The sequence below is a fragment of the Cervus canadensis genome, chromosome 29, assembly GCF_019320065.1.
Source record: "Cervus canadensis isolate Bull #8, Minnesota chromosome 29, ASM1932006v1, whole genome shotgun sequence".
Classification (NCBI taxonomy): domain Eukaryota; kingdom Metazoa; phylum Chordata; class Mammalia; order Artiodactyla; family Cervidae; genus Cervus; species Cervus canadensis.
The window spans coordinates 35,560,406-35,572,506 of NC_057414.1; the positions used below are offsets into that span (position 1 = coordinate 35,560,406).

Here is a 12,101-nt window from a genome sequence, read left to right on the forward strand (position 1 = left end):
TTGTCTTTATCAACTTTGACTTTGAAGCCTTTAACCCAGAACCCAGAACACAGTTTTTCCTTGTATGTTTTTTGGATGATATAAAATAACTTGTGGATGCATATGACATTTATCCCAATACTGAAACCCATGCAATTGAAGTACAACTCTGCCATAAATCTTTGATGCTGACTGGCATCATAGATGCCCCTGATCTCTGCCATTAGACCCATTACCTAAGGCCAGTTGTATGTCCCTGGGCTGTCCCTGAAGTCTTCACTTTGTCATTTGACACCTTATCCCCCCAGCAATCTTGTCTCCAATGAAGACATCAGTGCATATCTCATGAAGTGGCTAGGAAGATGACATGAAACCATGAATGTCAAGTATGGCCCCTAGTTACCATTTTCATGATGTTCTTAGCAGATTTTTCTCCAAGTAGGCAAGGTTCTCCATCATCTTAGAAGTCCATGCAGATCAGTTTGATTTTCCAGCCAAGATTTAAGGAAGAGATTACAGTTCAATTGTCTGTATTCTGAGACGCTTCAAAGACCACTCGCCAAGGGCACTGATAAAGGTACAGATTTAGCAAAAGCTTTGTATTTTTATCAGATCTATTAGTGGCATAAAGGGGAAAACTAGGGTAGGTCAGAGCATATATAACTTGGGGCTCCTGGTCACCACTACATGCTAAGAACCCGAACCTCTCTGAGTACTTGGAGCCAGGAAAGAGCGTGAAGTGGCTTGTGCTCCTCGGGCTGGTGGCCTTCTCAGAGTGCATAGTCAAGTAAGTTGGGGACCGAAAGCTGCATCATCTTCCTTTCTCAGATTTTTCTTTTCATCTGATTATTCTTCCAGCCATCAGGTTTAGATGGGAAATGGAATATTTCCCTGGCAGTCTTAAAGTTCAACCCTTACTTATTGATAAGTGCCTTGCTTTAGGAACTGTGGATCCCAAGGGTCTTGGTGTAGATTTGCATGGCTGCACAACTCTTGGGGTCCAGTCATGACCTATTGAAAATCCAACTCCTTACAACTGTTCAGTGCACAGTCTATGCAGATGTAGGTGTGGTCCTGAGGAATAGTACATTTCTACATTTTATTCAACATGTCCTCTTTGTTCCGTGTCTACTTCCGTGTGTATATGTCTGTGTCTGCATCTCTTTATCACTATCATTTACCTCTCCTTCTCTTTGGAAGTCTCTGTGAGAGTTTTTCTCTCTGTGTTGTTTTCTTTTAATTTTTCACTTGACTCATTCTTCCTTCTTGAGCCTCAGAATTTCCCTTACTTGTTCCCTATCTCCTGGATTCTTTTTTCAACTCCCTCTTCTCTTTCAACTTGGAGAAAGATACACTGTTTTACATACAGTTTTATATCTGATAAGCAGTGTGACCACAGCAAATTCAGTAACCTCTTGCATTTCAAATTGCTCCCTTGTAAAAGAGCATAAGAGTCCCCCTTCTACCTCTTCCTTGAGGTTCTATGAGAAGGATACAGTGGGATGGCACCAGCAATGCTAATGCCTGTCATTGTTGAGACTTCCTATTTATCAGGTACCATATATCCATCACTTCACTTATCACCAAGAAATACTATTTGGAGGGTTTGTATTGTTACATTTCACCATATTACCAAGGGGGAGATTGAACACCACATGGTCATATGTCTTATCCCAGATTGCAGAACAGAACCTGTAAGCAAACCTATGTCTTTGCCATGGTATATGCATGAAATTCTGATAATAATATGCCTCATAAAAATGATTAGAAAATACACAGGGCCATTACAAAGACAGTTATAACTGAACACTGACAGCTAATTGTAGCTTCTTCTTCGTTTTCTTTGTCAAATGCTCGGTAAAGTATAACTCTAACCAGAGTGAAGATCATGAGAAAAACCCTCATTGAAAAAAACATGCTGAACAATTTCCTGAAGGAACATGCTTACAGACTGTACCAGACTTCTTCTCCTGGCTCAAATATAGCTACACACCCCCTGAGAAACATCGAAGATGTGAGTATTTGGGGACGATGGTGCTCCACAGCGCCCCCTGGTGCTCTAGGCTAGCACCGGGGTTCATCTGGAGGTGCCAGGTGGGATGTGGGGTTGGGGTTCCTACAGAAGGCAGAAACACTGGAAAACAGTGACCCAATCCAGAGGAGAAGACACTCTCATCCTCAACTGTTGGTCTTTGTGACTGGGCCCGGCAATTACCAGGTGGCAGGTATATATCCATTTCTGTGTCAAAGATGTGTCATTAGTTTGAGGGAGATTGTTCCTTCTGAAATAAGTGAGTCAGTCAGTTACAGATGAAGAGTGAACTGTCACTGATCAATTGATAGAACCAAAGGCAAAGCAATTGTCAATCCCCAGGCAGAGAAATTCAGGTTCCACAGATGCAAGAACCACAGCTGTAAAAAGTTCCTGAACCCGTATTCTTTGTAAAGCCATAAGTATTTAACACTGTGGTTACTGTTTTTAGATTAGAAAAAGGGCTTATTTAGTCTTCAAGAATGCTCATGCCGGCCTGAGAGATAGGCATATTAGTAAATAGATGTCAAATGAAAGGGTCACCTGTGTGCTGTTGATTGGATGTGGTCTGAGTTTAGAGGGAGTGGCTGAGGTTGATCAAGAAGGACGTCCTGGAGAAGGGGGTGTTAAGCCTATGTTTGAGAGACTACAGAGCTTCTCAAATGAAGGCACCAGGACTTCCCTGGGTGCCTAGTGGTCCTGGAGGTCCAGTGGTTATGCCTTTGTTCTTCCAAAGCATGTTGTACCACCTGGTCATAGTCAATATCCTGCATACCATGTAGCACAGGAAAAATATATCAAATGCAGGCACCTCTGTGACCAACGTCAGTGAGCTGCATGGTGGTTAGAAAGTGATCTCAAGAGATATTGACATCCAGAGGGAGGCCTGAGTGTGGGAATAGAGGGTAGCCTCTTCTGCACTAACCTACTCCCTCCTTTCCCCTGTAGATGCTCTAAGTGGGTGACATCACCATTGGAACACCCCCTCAGGAATTCCAGGTTGTCTTTGACTCAGCCTCATTTGACTTGTGGGTGCCATCCGTCTTTTGCACCAGCCCAACCTGTTGTGAGTACAGCCACTCCGTACCCAGACCATCTTTCCCTTGCCCTGCCACCCTGTTTTGCACCCTTGGCACCTGATGACACTTATCTCTTGTGTCTGCAGCCTCACATGTTATGATCAGACATATTGAGTCTTCCACCTTCTGGCCTATCAGAAACACCTTCAGCATAGAATACTGTTCTGGGAGTATGAAGGGAGTTCATGCTCCTGACAACGTTCGGGTAACAGTGTAACAAATGCTGAGTCAGGTCTGGCTGTGGGGTGACCACTGCTTGCAAAACTGATGCAGGACCATTGGCAGGACTTTCCTAGCCTCAATCCGTAGATTGGCCATCTTACCCACAGGATCCTGTCCCTGGGGAGGCAGTGCCCATGGGGACACACAAGCACATATTTTAGCGAACCCAGAGAGTGGCTTGAGATGGGGACTTGCAGCTTCTCTGCCCATGAGCACGTCAAGGTTCATTTTGCTGGGAATGAGAAGAGGGGACAAAAGCACCCACTTTTATATTCACAGACTCTTCCAGGCACTTTCAGGTGATAACTGGTTTAGTTCTGCAACAACCCCACACAGCAGTTACTCTGATTAGTTCATGTGGCATATTAGGAAACTGAAGTACAGACATCAAGGGCCTTGCTGAGGACACACATGTGGTAAACACTGGAGCTCGACTGGCTTTTCAGGACTGAAGTTGCAGTGGGGTGTTTGGGGACAGAATAAAACTGATCTGGGGACCCTCGGGGCAGTCAAGGGCTTCAGGTATCCAGACTGGGAAGCTGGAGGCCTGAGAAGTTAGGGGGCCTCATAAATGAGTTCTCACTCTACGGGGCCTTTGAGAGTCTAATAAACCTATGGCCTGCCTCCCCCAAAGTACTTGAGTAGTTCCCCTCTCTCTCTTTTTCTCTCATATACACTCACACAAAGACCCACATATCCCGAAAAGTGAATTCCCCAGGCAATTCATAGATCCCTGCAAGCAAGATTGTGTTTTCAGCTTCTGTCTTCCTGGACAGACACAGAATCCACAACACCTTACAGAGAAAGCAGTCCATTCCTGTCATTGGGTCAAATGATGCCAGAGAGAAGGCTACCTTACTCTCGGCTCATTTTGTCCACAAGGGGGCACCAATGGGACCTGGCCTGACTCTGGTTGCCCCATCTGTAGAGAAGCCACCAGGCCAATTTGACTCACTCAGTTGGTGTTTTTCAGAGGGGCAGATGTTTTAAAATTCATAGCCTCTCTCAAATGGAACCCAAATCCCCCTCCCAGCATGGTCTAACTGTCTGAGTTCCACCGAAGACACAGCCCAACCTCAATTCTTCTCTGAGGATCTAATGGCAATGCATCCAAGCCCAGTCCTAGCCTCACTTCACATATCTGTAAGTGGGATCACTCTTCTGTCACACAGATTGGGGACCTTGTAAAGACTGACCAGCAATTCGGTCTAAGACTGGCGGAATCCGGGTTTGAGGGAATACCTTTTGATGGTGTCTTGGGCTTGAACTACCCCAACTTATCTTTCACTGGAGGCATCCCCATCCTTGACAACCTGAAGAATCAAGGTGGCGTTTCTGAGCCTGTTTTTGCCTTCTACCTGAGCAAGTAAGTCTGAGATGGACAATCCATTTCTCCAAATTAGCTGTAATTTGCTTTCAGTTGCATGAAATTTATAGAACACTTGAGAAAGAAGTATGCTGAGAGATAATCTAATCCAAGATAACTATGGCCCCAGGGCCCTACCTGGCTTCACCACCTGCTTTTATAAATAACGTTTTATTGGAACATAACCCTGCTCCTGGGCTCAAGATCAATAACTTGGTCTAGGGGGATGAGTGAGGAGGGAGACTAATGAGAAGCAACAGGAAACAAGTTGAAGGAAAAGGCATTAGGATTTGACTATGAATTTGATAAGGAAGGAGAATGATGGTGGATAGCTTTCCTTCCTCATTAGCATTTTACTGGTAATGAAGGACCACTTACCCAATTTGCAAGAGCCAGTGAAAAATAAAAGTGTGGGACACAAAACAAAAGTGTGGGACCCCTTGTTCATGAAATATTAGGCATTTCAAGACACGAGAGCAGAGGTGGGGTTGCTTCTGAGTGTGGGGCCCTTTGGACAGGAGAGGTCACAGGCTAGTGGAGCCAACTCTGGGTGACCTGATCCCACACCCTTAGCACTCCCAGGCCTTGATTTTCCAGAAAAATGACAAAGTGGACAAGGGGAAAGCCAAAATGCTTCAGCACCCTGTCCTCTGAGGGTGTCTGAGCACTCATGTCACAGGAGGTCCAGGGCATCTTCAGCAGATATAGTGGGTAGAGCCCAGCCAGGTGACTCAGCTTCTAACCTCCTCTGTGCCACTCATTAGCCAGTAACCGACCTCCGTCTGGTTCCCAGTCGCTCCTAGCCTCGATTCCTGCATCTGTCGAGGAGGACCTTATTAGGGCCTTGATGGGTGGAGAAGCAAAGCTCTCAGACAGTGCTGTTGTTACCGTCCTCCAAGGATCCCCCCCACTGTCTTCTCTCTACAGGAGCAAGCTGGAGGGCAGTGTGGTGATGTTTGGTGGGGTGGACCACCGCTACTACCAGGGATGGCTCAACTGGCTACCATTGACCCAAGCGGGCTACTGGCATGTCCGCATGGACCGGTGAGCCTCTCTCTCTGAGGGTCAGCCCAAGGGATGCTCCACATCTGTACATGGACACACGCAGATACTCACAAATGGATTCTCAAACACACAGTCACACAAATATATACACCATCCTCAATGACACAGACAGACACACAGACATATGGAAACACACAAGCAGACACATATACACATACACAGACACATATAAACATGCATAGCTAGTCAGAGACACAGAAGCACACACAGTGACACATACAAACACACATACAAACAAACACTCAAGCACATAGATACACAAACAGACCATGGATTCATAATCCCCAGGTCTCCTGACCAGCGCTCTGACCAGGGTCCTCACAGGGTCCAGAGAGGTCTGTGCAGCTGGGAGAGTGCTGCAGCTGCTGCCCTGTGAGGCGGGGAGCATGGTCAGAGGACTCTGCAGTGTGGTGAACAGGATCAGGGAGGATTTCCCCAGCCTGGACAGCGCTATAAGATGACCAACTGTGCAGGGCCACCTGGGACCAAGTTCTCAGTACAGATAAGTCTCAGTTTACAAACAGGGAAAGTCCTCAGCAAATGGGGAAAACTGGTCTCCTTATGGAGAAGCTACCCAGCAGTGGAAAGAGGTTGGCTGCAGTCTTAAGGCGTGAAAGCAACTAATAAAAAGGACACCCCATGTACCTGGGCATACAGTGGGGCAGGGGCTATAACAGAAAATCAGAAAGGTGGGATCCAGGAGTGACCTGAGGAAAAGAGGTTTCTGTCCTCTTGGATAGGATTCTGTGTGATACCCTCAGACAAAAGCTGACCTGTTCTTTTGAGTTTCTGTGGGCTAGTCATGTATTTCCTGGCCAGGGTCTCAGGGTCTGAGCTGGTTGTAGGAGCAGTGCTGGGAGACACCCTCTCCCAGAGCAGCCCCTCTCTCCCTCTACTATAAGAATCTGCTGCCCCTGTGAATCTCCATCTTCACTCTGTTTGACCCATTATTTGTTCCACACCAGATATAGCTCTCTGGGTGTATCTCATTATTTTCACAGTTTTCATTCACTCATTCAACACACAAACATTGGGCATCCACTGTGTGCCGGCACTTTAGGGAGGCAATGAGAATAAAACTTGCCCTCACATCTAAGAAGGCAGATACACAGAAATGACACACACACTTAGTGTATTGTGACTTTGGTACGTGCTAGACGTGAGGAAGGGTCTACAGAGAGTGGCCAAGACAGGAAACTGATAAACACCGCAGGAAAGACTTCCATGAATCCATGACAATTAAGCTGGAATCTGGAAGATGAGAAGAAATTTGCTAGTGAAGGAGGAGAGAAGTCTTCTAGGAAGGAAGACCAGCTTGTGTCAAGGTACAAAAGATCCTGGTGTATTAAGTACTGCATTCAAGGATGTCAAAGGAGGTGCCGTGTCAAGAGCAGATGAAGAGAGTCAGGGCAAGAGACAAAGGGCTGTTTAGGAGACAGTGGGGAAGGGGGCAGCTCTGGGGAGACGCAGAGTGACCTTGATGCCCATTTTCTTGCACTGTCTCTCAGCATCACCATGAAAAGACAGGTTATTGCTTGTTCTGGAGGCTGTGAGGCCCTTGTGGACACCGGTACATCACTGATCCATGGCCCAAGAAGACTGGTCAATAATATCCTGAGGCTCATTGGCGCCACACCACGGGGTTCCGAGGTGAAAGGTCATGCCCTAGCGTCACTCCCAGTCTCCACACACAAGGATCTCCAGGGACAGCCTCTCTCCCTCTCACTCTAGCAGCACTATGCTTCATGTTTTGCAGTCCATAACCTATGCTCTATTATCTTCTATCAATGGCATCAACTACTCACTGCCAGCTCAAGCCTACACCATTAAGGTGAGGGGACAATACTGAGGGTTGGTTCTCAAACTGGAGCTTGCAGGAACTCTTGGACTGCTGCTGGGAGGAGGGCGACATCTGCAGGCCATGTCACACCATTGCAGATGCCTCTGAGCCTTGTGGCTGGGCCAGTGCCTTCCACAGAACCAATCACTTGAGCGTAAAGCGCCATCTGGGACACTGATCATCCTGAAATAAATGTGGACACACCACACCATGCTGGCATGGTGGGAGTCACAAGGCGAGGGGAACACTGAGGCCGTCAGTCCTCAGAGAGCTTCAGTTCAATCTGAAACCTGAGGTGCATGAACATGAAAGTCAGCGCTAGCAGTCCCTGAAATAGGCCATGTTACAAGGAGAATGTCTGGGGACAATCCCAGTGTGATGTCCCAGCATAAATTAACAGTCTCCCTTCCCTTCTCAAAGTATTTCTGCTTTGGATGATAAATTACATGGTCACCATAGTTCTCGGCTGCTTCTTCCTCTTGCCCTTACCAGATGCTCCCTTTGGGAGTTGGGGTACCCAACCCCTACTCGGACTGGGGATGTTGAATACTAAGGTGAATAAAGGGTGCACAGTGACTGCTCACCTGGCACAGGGTGGAGGCTTCATGTCAGCTCCCTGTGGGAGTACATAGCAGGCTGATGGGCTCAGAGAAGGCTTTGAGGAACAGAAGGAATGTCAGGAATTCTAAAACCACAAACTCATGGAGCCATATGGAGGGTTGCTTGGTTTTAGGCAACACTGCACTGGATTCCATGCAAATGGCATCCGAAGGTGCTCTGTATTGGGGCACTGGGGACTTACTAAAGGTGATGACGGCTACTGACTGACCGGTGGGAATGGGAAACCAGAATAAGTTACCCAATCAAGCCTGGAGTGGCCAAAGAGGGTGAGTGTGGGCCAAAGGAGGCTTCCCACAGTTACTGAGTTAAGTCTTCAAGAACGTGTTGTGGGCACTGCTATATTTAAGATGGATAACCAACAATGAGTTACTGTGTAGCACAGGGAACTCTGCTCAGTTATGACAGCCAGGATGGGAGGGGTATCTCCGGGTCCAGGAGACAAAGGTACATACAGTTGAGTCCATTTACTGTCCACCTGAAACTCAGAATATTGTTAATCAGCTATACTCCAATACAAAATAAAATTATTTAATAAAGGTTGGATTGTGGGGATGCCAGAGGAGGACCTGCATTCTCTATAGAGAAAACAAATAGCAGGAGTCAGAAGGAAAGAAACAGGGAGTGAGGAGAACCAGGGGACACTCCTGTTCTTTTCTAATAATTGTACTGAAGTGTGGCTGATCTTCAGTGTCGCCTTAAGTTCTGCTGCATAGCAATGTGACTCATTTATACACGTAAAAAATATATATTTTTCCTCTTATTCTTTTTCATGTGGTTTATTACTGGATATTGAATATAGCTCCTTACTCTCTACAGTAGGACTTTGTTGTTTATCATTCCACTGTTTCCTGAACTCCCAGTCCTCCACTCACCACACCCTTCCTCATGGCAGCCGCATGTATGGGCCCTTTTTGGTTTTGGATGAACTCTCACATGCCCTGAAGCTCATAAAACCACTAGATACTTACCAAAAGAGGAAAATAAAACCAAGAACGCTGCTCGGTCTCGATATTGGGGGGAGTCGCTGATAAGGACTCAGGCTGACTGGTGTGTGTCTCTGACTCCCCCAGGATTCTAGCGGCGACTGCTTTATCAACTTTAAAGAGAACACAGCGAGTGCATCTGCAGAGACCTGGGTCCTGGGTGACGTCTTCCTGAGACTGTATTTCTCGGTCTTTGATCGAGGAAATGACAGAATTGGCCTGGCACAGGCAGTGTAACGCTTGGAGTGATTCAGGAATCAGTAAGGCCACTCCTAACACACACTCACTCACACTTAGGGCACTCCTGCCCAGGATGCTGATGAACTGCATTTGGTGGTCTGCACACCCTGTTCTCAGTAAAGAATGAAGTGTTTCACTCATAATGGTGCTGAAACAAATGGGTGCCTCTGTTTGTGTCTGGGAGTGAAGGATCTAGAACCAAGTCTGAATCAAAATTGAGAGGAGCCCACTCCAAATGGCTTCAAGGAAAAGGGAGACTCATTGAAATGATTCTGGGAATCCAGGACACAAGAATCAGAGTAAATACAAAGATCTGTGACTGGACCCAAGAAATCAGAAGTCATGAGTTCTCTCTTTCTCACCCTCGCTCTTTCCCTTCCCTCTCCTTTGGGGGTCTTAGCCTGACAACTTTCTTCCTTAAGGCTTCTACACCTAGTGAGGGAGTCCAAGCTACCTGCCTTAGTATTTTGTATCCCCAAGGCATCACCTAGTAAGAAAAGAAGATCGGGGATATCAGAGTTCAATGGTGTTCTCTGAATGACCCACCTCAGATCACCTGAACAGCCCCAGATCAGCCATCCTGGCAGGACCATGGGGTCCTATGTTTGGCTTTACATGGTCATTGGCCCTGACCCAGCAGCACACATGATTCTCAGTTTCCTCCAGAACTACATGACTGAAGCTGGGGAGTGGCAGCCCCAAGGATAGCGACTGGGGGATGGTCTAGGCCATGGAAGAGTTCATGATGACCCACCAACTCCACCACCTCCTCATTCAGAGGAATTCTAAGGGGTAATGAAATAGACTCTCTTCGTCCCATCTCAGATGATCTTATCACTGGGCTTCTCCTCCAGGGGAGTCTGGGAGAGGTAGTTCCTGCAGAGCTGGTTCCCTCTTGTTCCCACACCCCAATCACCAGCTCTCTGCCACATATGCCTGCTCTGTCCTTTCGAGTCCTACTTGGTAAGTGATGGCCCCAGTGGATCTCTGAGGCATGCCCCTCCCCCAGGGCCCAGAATGCCCCTTCCTTGGCCTCCAATGCTGCTGGGGAGAATGCAACGCATGTTTGGGGGCCCCCAGGGTACACAAAGCCTTCAGCCTTTTTGAGCTTCCTCCAGGGGTGGAGCTACAAGCTCTTTGCTTGGAACTGCTATGGTTAGGCACTTTTGCAGTGGAAGCATCTGTTCTTTCCACCTGGAGGCCCTCAGTAGATGCCTCAGCTGAGACAGCAGGGGTCAGAGGTTGATTTCCTTTCAGAATGACTGGCTTAATCTCCTTGTTGTATAAGGGACTCTCAAGAATCTTCTCAAGCACCACAGTTCAAAAGCTTAATTTTTTGGCATTCACTCTCTTTTTGTCCAGATCGTACACCTATGCATGATTCCAGGAAAAAGTCATATCTTTGACTCTACAGACTTCTGTAGCAAAGTGAGTCTCTGCTTTTATTACACTGTCCAGGTTTTTCATAGTCGTGCTTCCTTCAAAGGAGCAAATGTCTTTTAATTTTGTGGCTGCAGTCAAGGTCCATAGTGATTTTGGAGCCAAGAAAATAAAATCTGCCACTGTTTCCACTTTTCCTCATCTATATGCCATGAATTGTGGGACTGAATGCCATGACTGTTGAGTATTATTTTGAGAATAGTTTTTTGAATCTTGAGTTTTAAGCCACTTTTTGCATCTCCTCTCCTCATCAAGAGGCTCTTTATTTCTTCTTTGCTTTCTGCCATTAGGGAGGGGTCATCTTCATATCTGTGGCTGTTGATAATTCTCCCAGCAATCTTGATTCCAGCTTGAGATTCATCAAGTTTGGCATATTGAATGATGTATCCTACATATAAGTTCAATAACCAGAGTGACACTGTATACCATTTCATGCTCCTTTCCCGATTTTAAATCTTTCAGTTGCTCCATGTCTGATTCTAACGGCCAGTTTTTGACCTACACACAGACTTTCAGGGGACAGGTAAGGTGATCCTCTACTCCCATTCCCTTAAGAATTTGCCACAGTTAGTCGTGGTCCACACAAAGAAAGGCTTTAGCATGGTCAGTGAAACAGATGAAAAGGTTTTTCTGGGATTCCCTTGCTTTCTCTATGATCATGGATGTTGGCAATTTGATCTCTGGTTCCTCAATCCAGTTTGTACATTTGAAACTTCTCAGTTTGAGCACTTGTCTCATGCTCATGTACTGCTGAAGCTTAGCTTGAAGGACTTTGAGCATTACCTTGCTAGCAAGTGAGATGAGCGCAATTGCATGATAGTTTGCACATTCTTTGAAAATGCCTTTCTTTTGGATTGGTTGAAAACTGACCTTTTCCTGTACTGTGGCCACTGCTGTTTTGCAAACTGCTGGCATATTGAATGCAGCAGTATTATAGCCTCATTCCTTAGGATGTTTTAAACAGCTCATCTGGAATTCCATCACCTCTACTAGCTTTGTTTGTAGTAATGCTTCCTAAGGCCCACTTGACTTCATACTCCAGTATATCGGGCTTTACAAGAGTGAACCAAGCATCATCCCTATCCCGAATTTATGACCATTTTTGTACAGTTCCTCTTGGCATTCTTGCCACCTCCTCTTAATCTCATCTGCTTCTGGTATGCCTTTGACTTTGCTGTCCTTTATTCTGCCCGTCTTTGCATGAAGTGTTCCTCTGGTAGCTCCAATTTTCCTG

At 46.4% G+C, this 12,101-nt stretch overlaps 1 pseudogene; it reads left to right on the plus strand.

Annotated features, from left to right (window-relative positions):
- The first annotated feature begins 666 nt into the window (after positions 1-666).
- On the plus strand, positions 667-9,424 carry LOC122430870 (annotated as a pseudogene).
- The last annotated feature ends 2,677 nt before the right edge of the window (positions 9,425-12,101 follow it).